This window comes from Aquarana catesbeiana, linkage group LG04, assembly GCF_042186555.1.
Source record: "Aquarana catesbeiana isolate 2022-GZ linkage group LG04, ASM4218655v1, whole genome shotgun sequence".
Taxonomy (NCBI): domain Eukaryota; kingdom Metazoa; phylum Chordata; class Amphibia; order Anura; family Ranidae; genus Aquarana; species Aquarana catesbeiana.
The window spans coordinates 34936785-34949986 of NC_133327.1; the positions used below are offsets into that span (position 1 = coordinate 34936785).

A 13202-nucleotide genomic window follows, 5' to 3' on the forward strand; every position below is an offset into this window, starting at 1 on the left:
GGCTTTAAATATAATACACTGGGGGGAGAATCTCTGGGGGAATCTAGGATGGAAAAGGACCTGGGGGTCCTAGTAGATGATAGGCTCAGCAATGGCATGCAATGCCAAGCTGCTGCTAACAAAGAAAATAGAATAATGGCATGCATTAAAAAGGGGATTAATTCCAGAGATAAAACAATAATTCTCCGGCTCTACAAGACTCTGGTCCGACCACACCTAGAGTATGCTGTCCAGTTCTGGGCACCAGTGCTCAAAAGGGATGTACTGGAAATGGAGCGAGTACAAAGAAGAGCAACAAAGCTAATAAAGGGTCTGGAGGATCTTAGTTATGAGGAAAGGTTGTGAGCACTGAACTTATTCTCTTTGGAGAAGAGACGCTTGAGAGGGGATATGATTTCAATTTACAAATACCGTACTGATGGCCCCACAATAGGGATACAACTTTTTCGCGGAAGGGAGTTTAACAAGACTCGTGGCCACTCATTAAAATTAGAAGAAAAGAGGTTTAACCTTAAACTACATAGAGGGTTCTTTACTGTAAGAGTGGCAATGATGTGGAATTCCCTTCCACAGGAGGTGGTCACATTGGGGGGCATCGATAGTTTGAAGAAACTATTAGATAAGCACCTGAACGACCACAACATACAGGGATATACAAGGTAATACTGACATATAATCACACACATAGGTTGGACTTGATGGACTTGTGTCTTTTTTCGACCTCACCCACTATGTAACTATGTAATATGTGGTTCTGGATGCAATTGCTCACCTCCTCTCCCATGATTTCCCCCTGCAGACTCACTGCTTTGTAGTCAAGCACTGGACCTCTTCTGGATTGAATCCAACTTACTTTCTGTAACCCCAGGACTTGCTCCCTAAGGATGCATCATCAAGCCAACCTGGACTCACAGGAGAATGCTGCAGTAATTGGTGTCACAGCATTACTTGGTGCTATTCTCAACATTCAGGACCCACTCACTGCCAGAGGATCAGAGACATTTTTTTTGTGCAGCTACATGACAGTGCTTCACTGTCTCCCTTCTAAAGTGTAGCACTGCACAGTCTGAATTAACTTACTTGGTTTGAGTGCCATATGTCGCACCAGCTCAGTGATCCTCCAAGTCTATTAGCACAGAATACCAATGAATAACATCTGTGCAAAAGTTTAGGAACTCTTGGTTAAATAACATTATTATTATTATACAGGATTTATATAGCGCCAACAGTTTGTGCAGCACTATACAACATGAGGACAAACAGTAAAGTTACAATACAATTCAATACTGGAGAAATTAGATTATTTATTTTTGAGTGAAAATACATTTTCAACACCTTAATTTACATGGCTGAAGTATATGAATTGTTATCACATATAACATTCCAAAAATAATGCATTAATAACATCTCATCTGACAATAATTCACACCTCCACCCGTGTAAATCAAAGGATTAACATTCATGAAGAAAAAAGGGTTCCAAATGTTCACTTCATTGAAAAACAGTCCAACGCAAAGCAATATGCTGATGCATTTTTGTCTCATAGTGCCTTAGTCACAGCTGGATTGTGAGAGTCAGATACATATTTAAAAGTAACCACCTGTTATAGGTAGGAACAAACTTAGATTACCAGTCAATTAAAAAGTGGAAAGTTTACTATAGATGGGAAACACCAAAACAAATAAACATAATAATTCAAATAAATTTTAAAGATAAATGTATGTTTCACCTGTAGCTAAGATCCAATAGAACTCTTGTCTGTAAACAAAAGATTTACTGGGCTTCTCTCTGCAGCAACCTTCTATGGACATCTTCCCCTCTCAGATTTGGAAGCACCCTTTATATACCATAGAATGTCACCATAATGAATGTTTCTAAATTGCTGGGACACATTCAAAACTTTCAACAAAGATGTACCCTGACTTTCACAGTAGTGTTCGCCATCCCTAGTGTGGAAATTGCGCATAGTGCATCCTAAACATTGTTATTTGTGTCATCTCTTGCTTGCAACATATAATGTGCATTTTCACATCAACAATAAAAAGAAACATAGGGAATCTATGATCTGAAACACAAGAAAGAACTTCATTTGCTAACGCCACCTTTCTTACCACCTTACTAATTATACCCATATTTAGGAAGAATCGCAAGGTTCTTCTCCCTGACACTTCCTGACGCTTTTTGAATTTGGGATGGCTATGCCCGCACAAATGCATCATTCATTCACAGAGATCTGTCTGCCACTGTGGCAGAGGGACTTATGGTTGCCAATGCAATAGAAGTGTAATGATCACTTCCTACAGCCCTGTGGGTGAAGATTTGTACTTCAGTACAGACCAGCGGCTGCAAAGAGAGTCTGCAGAAGCCTGTACATTGCACCCGTAATCTACTGATCGCGTTTGCAATCCTTTCAGCCTCCTATGCAATGCATAATAAGTTCACATTTTTCATGAAAATATGGGCGCATTTTATTTATTTTTTCTCAGAAAGAGGACTTAGCCTTTAGGACACTGACAATACCTACACGTGACCTTACCACATCTATAGGAACCCTTGGTGGACAAAAGTTCTTTTTTTTTTTTGCGCTCAGATCAGTGAATAAAAAAGGTGAAAAAAATAGATCCTAAGGGCTTTGCAGCTGACAACTCTATAATCTTTCTTTGATAGCTCAAATCTTTGTGGATCTACATATAGCATAGGGAGAGCTTTCTTGATGATACCAATCACTTCTTTTTATTTTGTTTTCGGAGTATGTAGTAACCATTGTATGTGTTCTTGTCATATTCCATTTGTTTGAAACTGGATTAGCGCCTTCCTGGATCTTAAAATTGCTCATCCGGTGTCTAGCAACCAGCTGGGATATCCTCTAACTCTCAATTGAGAGGCGATGACCTCAGCCGCCTACTGAAACAATTCAACTGTTCTGGAGAGCCCTGACAAACTCTCTTGTGGGAATAGCTTTATTCATATGAACTGGATAGCAACTAGTGGCTCTCTAAATTGAGTTACCAGTTGTAAATGTACAGAAAGTGGAGTTATTGATAGTATCAGACATAATAGCAATTGTCAACATAAGACCCAGAAAACATTTATGATGCCTTCTAGACACAAAGGATGGGATTATGTTATTAGAACAGGGTGGACCCACAATATTCACACCCCTCATGTCCTGCCTTTCCAGAGTGACTGGATTAAGGTGCCCATTTGAATTTAGATATAAATGCTGGGGTATTTTTCTGACAGTCGTTAGAACTGAAGTGCCATGGAGAAGCTACAAAACCTCTAACATTACAGAACAATTCCAGTTGAATGTGATTAACTGCTACTAGATATAACATGGTACATACTGTACTTTATTTTTGCAATTGAAAACATAATAATTTACTTTGTAAACAGCATTGGTGGTAAAGGAAGGATATAAACAGGAAAACACTGCAGGGATTCGAACGCCGTCCTGAGTTTCAGGAGTGCCAGACAAGTGTTTTTTGCTTTTTTCTTCCTATATGGGCAAAAAGCAAAACCTAAGAGAAAAGTAAATTCTCTTAGGAAAAGAAAAACCACACAATGCTTAAACTAGTGGAAAAAAAGCATTGGAGCAATGCTAATAAAGGATTAAAAAATTATAAAACTGCAAAATCTCTTCATAGCAAAGCACTATTGCTGATAAGGTCCATGACATCACACATGTGTGTCACAGACCGCAGTGCTCACTAGTGTTTACAGGGTAGGTGCTCAAATGAAATGCAATGATACTCTATTGAGAATTACTTTAGTAGTTTTGGTTGAAGGAATTATAGTAGATTGCCATATTACTTGTTCCTTTATTTTGACAAATTATTTTCCTGTTGCAATAATAGACACTACATTAACATCAATGCCAGAGCATAGAAACGTATATATATTGTTTTTATTAAATTGTTTAAAGGGGGATTGTGGGATTTTATTTTAAGGGGCTGATTTACAATGGAGAGAGGAAACTTTTCATGGGGTGTAGAATACCTACCTGGCAACTCACCAAAGCAAAACAAACAAGCTCTGAACTTTTCTTTAAAAAAAATGCCTGTGAGTAAAGACATCAGTGAAGAAATCCAAAAAAAAAAATCTGACTGTCCATCCCCACCCAGAAATCTTTTTATTTGCCATCGCTTGTCCGGGAAATAATAAAGTATATTCAAGTGAAAAAAATAAACGTGCATTACAAGAGATACAAATTCTTACAGCAATGATGGACAAACTGAAGGGGTTCCTAAAGTCTGACAAATAAACAAAATGGAAAAAAGCAGACAAAAATATCCTATCATCATCATATCATCAAACGATACAGGAAAACTGCTAGAAAAAACATCATGGCTAAAAAAATTATGAAAAGGCAGGATCGACCTAGAAAAGTAAAACATCTACCCAATCAGTTGTAAAAAAAAACCCTCACGCTTTCGACATATTCTGAAAACATTGAGAAAATTTGGCCCAGAGTACCTTTCAACTCACCAATGCTGAAGAACTAAGTTCTTAATGTGCCTTTCAGGAACTTCTGCTAGTAGAGATATCTGTGAAGAAGTCCAAAAATTGAGACTGTCCTTTCCCACCCAAAAATCATTTCATCTGCCATCACAACTGAAGGAAATGTTGAAGTATATCCCAATGTACAAACAAGAAAAAAAAAGAAAGACCTTACAATAATGGTGGATGAATTGGGATGCTTCAAGAATGTTTCCAATGCCTGAAATAGTAAGATGGAAAAAAGGCACAGACAGACACAGGACATCATAACATCTGTATGAAATCAATACAGTCATAATAAACTAAATAATAGGCTAAAATGGCAACTATGATTATAAACAAAGTACCTCCTCATCAATTACATGGTAGCATTGCAGTAATATGGAAACTGTTCCAAGCTTCAGAAGTCTTCTTCTTCATGGAGAAAAAGCAGACAAAAGTACCTGGCAGCTCACCGAAATAGGACAAACCGGTTCCAAAATAGTTTTCCTTAAATCTCTGCTGGCTAAGACATATGGAAGACATCCAAAAAGCAGCCTATCCTTTCCCCCTCCGAAATCATTTTATTTGCCATTACTTGTCAAGGTAATATTAATGTTTGTCCAAGGGAATAAAAAGGGGAATTACAGGAGATTAAATTGTATACAATAATGGAGGATGCACTCAAGGGGCTCCAACACATTCTGAAAAAAAAAGGTGGACCTGAATACCTGGCAGGTCATCAAAGCTAAAGAACAAATACATTTCCAATGTGTCTTTCAGGGACAACTGCTAGTAGAGGTATCTATGAAGAAGCCCAAAAAAGAAAAAAAAAAAAACTGTCACAGCCCCCCAAAAAAAGGCCACAGGCTGGGACAGTGTGAGATCCATCCTACACGGCACACTGGTATATGCATTTTGTCAGCCAGGAGTGGATGCTTACTGGAGCAAGTACTTTTGTTTTACAAGACTTACAATAAAGGAACTTTTAAGCTGCATCCTATGGGCTAATGGTCTATTACTGGTGAGCCCATTGGGATACCCACTGATTGTCTTCTGGTTTCTGGACACATTTGAGAGCTGCATTATTGTGAGCACAGACTTCGTGTGGAGACTACCTCATCTTTCACCATTGGTGTTATTGTATTTTATATAGACAACCTAGCAACTTAGCATTTCCCAACAATTGAGTGTACTTTATACTGCTTCTCTTTTGCATTGCTACCAGATACTCCTTGGTTTTATGAAGCAGCACCAGCACATTTTTTGGAATAAGGCGTCATTTATTTTTCTTTCCACATTCATTTATTTTGCTATGCATTGATCATTTTCTTTTCCTTTGTTCCAAGTCATTATACGGTTTTTGGTGCCATCACATCATGTGTTTGTATAATTATAAACAAAATTACCACGGCAGAAATTACATGGCAGCTTTCACGGGTGATTGCTTTATCATCCAGGTAGCTGTATATGAAAATTTGTTGACAACCATACAAACATACAGGTTTTCTTCTGCAAAGGCAATACAGAGATATGGAGACTGACCAAGCTTCAAAATCTTCTACAGAAGTCCTGAGTTATTCACAGATAACCCATCTTGCTATCGGCCAAGATCTGTCAAAGACAATGTAGAAAAATATCTCAACCACCCCTAAATAAAAACTTTTCATAAAGCATCCGGAAACACATGCAGAAATATCTGACCAGCATACCTGGCAACTTAAAACTGAAGAGCAAACAAGTTCTGATCTTTTCTTTCAAAAATTTTGCTAGTAAAGATATCTGAAGAAATCTAAAAAAAACAAAACAAGACTTTCCTGTCACACCCTTAATTCATTTCATTTGCCATCACAAGTCAAGGAAATGTTGAAGAAAAATCCAAAGTACAGAAAACGAAAATAGAAAATCCTTACAGTAATGATGGAGCTTCAAGAATGTTTCTAACATTTAAAAAAAGTAAAATGGGAAAAATACAGAGACACGGAAATAGCACATCCAAAGATTGTATTCTGGGCCTGTTCAAGCTTCAGAAGTCTTCTGCAGGGATGCTGAGATTTTCACTGATAGCCTATCCAGATAGCGGCCATGTACTGTTAAGAAAAATATTCCAAGAGTCCCCATATGACAACTCATTCAATAATCCATAAACCATCAGCCATTGTACTTGCACCCAGTGTGTGTGGTCCATTCCTTATTTCATAGCTGTGTTTTACTGAGGCTCAAATGCTTCCCTACACATCCTGAATAAGACTGATAAAAAGGAGGATAGAATACCTGGCATGTCACTGAAGCTAAACAAACTGGTTCCAATTTCTGCTAGTAAAGAGACATTTATACAGAAACCTAAAAGCAGACTGTCCTCTCCCATTTAGAAATAATTTCATCTGCCATCACTTGTCAAGGAAATATTAATGTTTATCCAAGGTAACAATATAAAGGTGCATTACAGGAGATAGAATTGTTTTCGATAAAGAAGGATGCACTAGAGAGGCTCCAGAAATGTTTCTAAAGTCTGAAAAAAATAGTAAAGGTGGAAAAGAAGGCAGAGACACAAATATGACATCCTAAGGTCCCCATCACTTTAGACATTATAGGCAAAAATAACTGCAACAAAGAGCTAAAACATCATAAAAAAGAGGACCAATTTAAAAGATGACATCTACTTGATCGGTTGTTAAACACAATACATAGGGCTTCGATACAAGGCATCTGTCGTACTTGCGCTCTGCGTGTGCTCCATTTCTCATCTCATGCTTTCCAACTCATTCTGAAAAACACTGAGAAAAAGCAGACAACCATACTTGGCAACTCACCAAAGTTGGATGACAAACAAGTTCCCAACATATCCTTCAAGCATTGTCTGCTACTAGAGATATCTGTGAAGACATCCAAAATAAGAAAACTGTCCTTTCCCACCCGAAAATCATTTAATTTGCCATCACATAAATATTGAAATATATTGCACTGTACGTAAGAGAAAAGAAAGATATTCCTGACAATAGTGAAATTGAACTACTGTATACATCATGGCTAAAACATAATGAAAAGGGTGTAACAATGAAAACAAATCCACCTGATCAGTTGAACTAAACTACATATTGATATGCTACAATGGCAAAACTAATTATAAAATAACCTCCACAGCAATTACATGGTGGCCTTTACGGGTGATCGCAATGCTATCTGGGTAGCTGTATATAAATAAAGAATTGTTGACACTAACCATACAAAAATATTTTATATCATCTGCGAAGGCATTACAAAAATATGGGAACTGCCCAAGCTTCAGAAGTCTTCTGAGATTTTCATGGATATGTCATCTTATGATCAGCGAGGATCTGTTGAAATCAATCCAGAAAAATATCCCAACAACTCCCAAATGACAATTCATTCAAATTGGTCCAATTTTTAAAGCATCTGCCATTGCCTTCGTCTCACACTTGTTTTTTTTTTTTTTTACCGCAGCTAAAATAATTCATAATGCATTCTGAAAAACACTGAGAAAAAGTGGGACCTGGAAAAATCACTGCAACTGAAGAACAAATCCGTTCCTAAATGGTCTATTTGAAACTTCTACTAGTGAAGATCTTTGAATAAATCCATAAAGCAAACTGTCTTTTCCCTCCCAAAAGTACTTTCATTTGCCATCACTTGTCAAGTCAACATATTTATTCAGTGGAACAATATAAATGTCATTACAGTAGATACACATTTTTGTAATGATGGACATGCGGAAGGGGGGCTCCAGGAATGTTTCTTATGCCCCGTACACATGATCTGAAATTCCGTCAGAAAAAACTTGGATGGTTTTTCCGACAGAATTCCGCTCAAGTTTGCTTTGCATACACACGGTCACACAAAAGTTCTCTGAACTTTCGACCGTCAAGAACGCGGTGACGTACAACACTACAACGAGCCGAGAAAATTAAGTTCAATGCTTCCGAGCATGCGTAATTTTTTGCGTGTCCGAATTGCATACAGACGAACGTATTTTCGGATAGGAACTTTTTCCGACCGAAAAATAGAGAACCTGCTCTCAATCTTTTGCTGGCTGGAATTCTGCCAGCAAAAGTCTGATGAAAAACACTGAGAAAAAAAGGGGACCAGAATACCTGTACATTCACCAAATCTAAAAAACAAGGAAGTTCTCAGTGTCTTTCAGGAAAATCTGCTGGTTAAAAAGTGTTTGTAACCCCAAAAAAAAAAAACAAAAAAAAAAAGAAAAAAAAAATACAAGAAAAAGTGAGCTCCTGTTCCCTTATAGCAGATTAACCACTTAAAACCCAGCTGCCGCAGTTGTACTGCGGCAGGTTGGCTCTATTACGTGAATCACGGTCATTGTACGTTGCTTCGTGTAATAGATATAGCAGGTGCACACGTGCCCTTGGGCCTGCGGGCGCAATGTCCGCCGGCCTCCCGTGTTCGCTCCACAGAGGAAGAACGGGGATCTGCTTATGATAAAACGCGGTAGATCCCAGTTCTGAGAGGGGAGCTGAGAATGATTGTCTGTTCCTAGTGATTAGGAACAGCGATCTCTCTCCTCCTCCAGTCAGCCCAGCCCCCATACAGTTAGAAACGCCTCCCAAAAAACACATTTAACCCTCTGATCACCCCTGGTGTTAACCCTTTCCCTGCCAGTGACATTTATACAGAAATTGGTGCATTTTTTTTAGCACTGATCGCTGTATAAATGTCACTGGTCCCAAAAACGTGTCAAGAGTGTCCGATCTCTCTGCCACAATGTTGCAGTCCCACTAAAAATCACAGATCGCCGCTATTACTAGTAAAAATTAAAAAAGCCATAAATCTATTCTCTATTTTGTAGACACTATAACTTTTGTGCAAACCAATCAATATACGCTTATTGCGTTTTTACCAAAAATATGTAGAATACATATTGGCCTAAACGGAGGAAGAAATGTGATTTTTTTATATATTTTTTGGGGATATTTATTATAGCAAAAAGTAAAAAATAACAAATTTTTAAAAAATTGTCACTCTTGTTTATAGCGCAAAAAAAAAAAAAAATGCAGAGGTGATCAAATACCACCAAAAGAAAGCTCAATTTGTGTGAAAAAAAGGACGTCGATTTTGTTTGGGTACAGCATCGCACGACTGCACAGTTGTCAGTTAAAGCGACGTAGTGCTGTATCGCAAAAAATGGCCTGATCATTAAGGGGTTAAATCCTTTCGGTCCTTAAGTGGTTAAATAGCACATTGCTTGTACTGTCTAATCTGCCCCTTTCTAATCTGTAAAAAACATGGCTGATAATGCCAGTTCCTGTGTCCCCCTCTGTGTACTGGCCACGGTAATCAGGGCTGCTGAGCCCTGATTACCGTGGTCAGTTTACGTGTCTCCATCATCTGCAGCTCTCCTCTGTCCCCCGCACCCCCTCCCTCCCAGCTCTGTATCTCCTCCCCCCTTCCTGTCGCTATTAGTAGTTAAAAAAAAGAGGAACACAGAAAGCAGACATCATAATTTCATTATCCAGTCAATCTGAAATTCTGCATACATCATGGCTTTTAAACTACATATCGACAAGTCTAAATGGCAACTATAAATATAAACAAAGTGCCTCATCAATTACATTGTAAACCTTAATGGGTGATCACTATGCTATCCGGGTATATAAATGATTGACACTAACAATACAAGTATATTGTAATACCTCTGCGAAGGCTTTACAAAAATATGGAAACTGTCCAAGCATCAGACATCTTCTGCAGAGGTGCTGAGAGATTGTCACAGATAATCCTTAAGGCAAGGATCTGTTGAAATCAACCCAGAAAAATATCCCAACTCCCACATCGCACTTCATTCAAATAGGGTCATTCCCATAAAGCAGGGCTCAAAATTTTAAGTCCTGAGCCACTAACCAGGCCTTAAGAGTTACTCGCCACCAAAAGAAGTAAGCTAGAAAACACAAGCACAAATAGAACACCCTAAGATCAAATTCACGTCAGACAATATAGGCAAACTGAATTGCTATAAACAGCATGTCTAAAGCATCAAGAAAAAAAAATCAGGACCAACTAAGAAAAGAAAAATATCTCCAAGATCAATTGCAAAAAACACTACATAGGACTATATAGCATCTGCCATTTTACTTGTACTCCTACGTACCTCCAAATGACAATTAAACAGGGCCATTCCATAAACCATCTGTGGTTGTACTTATGCCTAGTGTGTGTGGTTAATGCCTCATCTCAGTTATTACCACAACTCAAATACTTCACAAGCCATTCTGAAAAACACTGAGAAAAATGGGGACAGAATACCTGGAAACGCACTAAAACTAAAGAACAAACCCATGCCCAAATTGTCTTTCAGAAACTTCTGCTAGTAAAGACATCTGTAAAGAAACTTAAAAAGCAGACTGTCCTTTTCCCACCCAGAAATAATTTCCATTTGTCAATGTATTATTAATGTTTACCTAAGAAAATACTAACGCGAGTTACTGGGGATAAAAACGTTTAGGATAATGGTGGATATACTGGGAGAGCTTCATATAAGTTTCTAAAATCTGAAAAATAGGTAGGTGGGAAAACAAAAAGTATACACACAAACAGCACATCCACAAATTATCAACACTTCAGACAATATAGGTAAACTGAACTGCTATAAACATCATAGCTAAAACATCAGGAAAATGCAGGACCACATTAGAAATGTTAAAACTACCTGATTAATTGAAAGAATTACATAGGACTACTCTATATAGAATCTGCTTTGTATTGTGCTCTACATATGCTTCATTTCAAGCTTTCAAACATCTTCTGAAAAACACGGAGGAAAAGTGGACAAGAATGCCTAGCAACTAACCAAAGCTGAAGAACAAAAAATGTCAACGTTTCTTTCAGGAACATATCTGTGAAGAAATCCAAAAAAGAAGGCTGTCCTTTCCCACCCAAAACTCATTTCATTTGTCATCACAAGTCTAGGAAATGTTGAAGTATATCCCAATGTACACAAGAGAAAAGAAAAGTCCTCACAAATTATGGTGGACATATCGAGAGGGCTTGAAGATATTCTCTAACACCTACAAAAGAAGAAAGGTGGGAAAAAGACAGACACAGAAATAGGACATCATAACATCAAATCAGACAATACAAACTGAACGTCTGTATACATCATGGCTAAAACATAATGAACAGTCAGGAACAATTTAGTAAGAAAAAAAAAATTACATCTGATCAGTCGTACTAATCTACATATTGATATGCTAAAATGACAATTATATTCAAAGTAATATATCCTAACTCCCAAATGACAATCCATTCAACAGGGTCATTCCATAAAAGCATCTGTCATTGTACTTGCGGTCTTGGTGTCTTGTCAGTTCTTTATCATAGTCGTTTGTCTACTGCATCTAAAACACTCCACAATGCATTCTGAAAAACACAGAAAAACGGGACAAAGTACCTGGAAACTCACTGCTACTGAAGAACAAACCAACTCTCAAATGGGTTTATCCAAAGCTTCAACTAGTGAAGACATCTGGGAATAAGTACAAAAAACAGACCGTCTTTCTTCTCCCAAAGGTACATTAATTTGCCATCACTTGCCATGGTAATAATGTATAACCCAGGGAATATAAAGGCGCAATACTGGGGCTCAAGGATTGTTTCTAAAAATCTGAAAAATAAGATGGAAAAAATGCATAGACACAAATAGGACATCCTAACATCACTTCAGACAACATAGGCAAACTGCTATAAGGATCATGGCTAAAACATCAAGAAAAAGCATCAAGTTGTACTAAACTTCATAATGAAATGCTAAAATGGCAACTATAATTATAAACATAGTACCTCCTCATCAATTACATTGTGGTCATAACGGGCGATCACTATACTATCCGGGTAGCTTTGTATGAAAAGGAATTGTTGGCACTAACCGTACAAATACATGTATGTCCTCTGTGAAGGCATTGCAAAAATATGGAAACTGTCCAAACTTCAGAAGTCTTCTGCAGGGAAACTAACAGAATTCATCTTATGATCAGCAAGAATCTGTTGACATCAATGCAGAAAAACATCCCAACTCCTTGCAAATGACAACTAATTTAAAATGGGTATTCTGTAAACCATCTGCTGTTGTACTTGCGGTCTGTCTGTGTGTGTTGTCAGTTCTTTGTCCTTTCTACAACAGCTAAAATACTTCACACTGCATTCTGAAAAACACAGAGGAAAGGGGACAGAATACCTGAAAACTCACTGTAACTGAACAAATCAACTCCCAAATAGTTTATCTAAAATTTCTATTAGTGAAGAGAAGACATCTTGAAGAAATTCAAACAAACTTTTTCCCCCTCCCAATGGTACATTTGCCATCACTTGCCAAGGTAACAATAAGGTTATCCCAGGGAACAAAATAAAAAGTGCATTACAGAAGATACATATTTTTGATAGCGGTTTACATACTGAAGGGGCTCCATGAAGGTTTCTGAAAAAATAAGGTGGAAAGAAATACATAGACAAAAATAGGACATTGAAAGATCAACATCACTTTAGACAATATAGGCAAACTGAACTGCTATAAGCACCATGCCTAAAGCATCAAAAGGTGGGACTAGTTTTGCAAATGAAAACATCCACCTGATGAGTTGTACTAAACTACATAATATGCTAAAATGGCAATTCTAAACAAAGTACCTCCTCATCAATTACACTGAGGCATAATGGTTAATTGCTATACTATTCAGGTAGCTTTACATTAAAAA

General features: G+C 37.6%; 1 long non-coding RNA gene across 1 annotated transcript; it reads right to left on the bottom strand.

Moving 5' to 3' along the window:
* Window positions 1-1284: 1284 nt before the first annotated feature.
* LOC141139150 (uncharacterized) lies at window positions 1285-9883 on the bottom strand. Its single transcript, XR_012243725.1, has 2 exons — window positions 6192-9883; window positions 1285-6093 (listed from the first exon to the last, which is right to left on the bottom strand). It is a non-coding gene; the product is annotated as an uncharacterized lncRNA (long non-coding RNA).
* Window positions 9884-13202: the final 3319 nt, after the last annotated feature.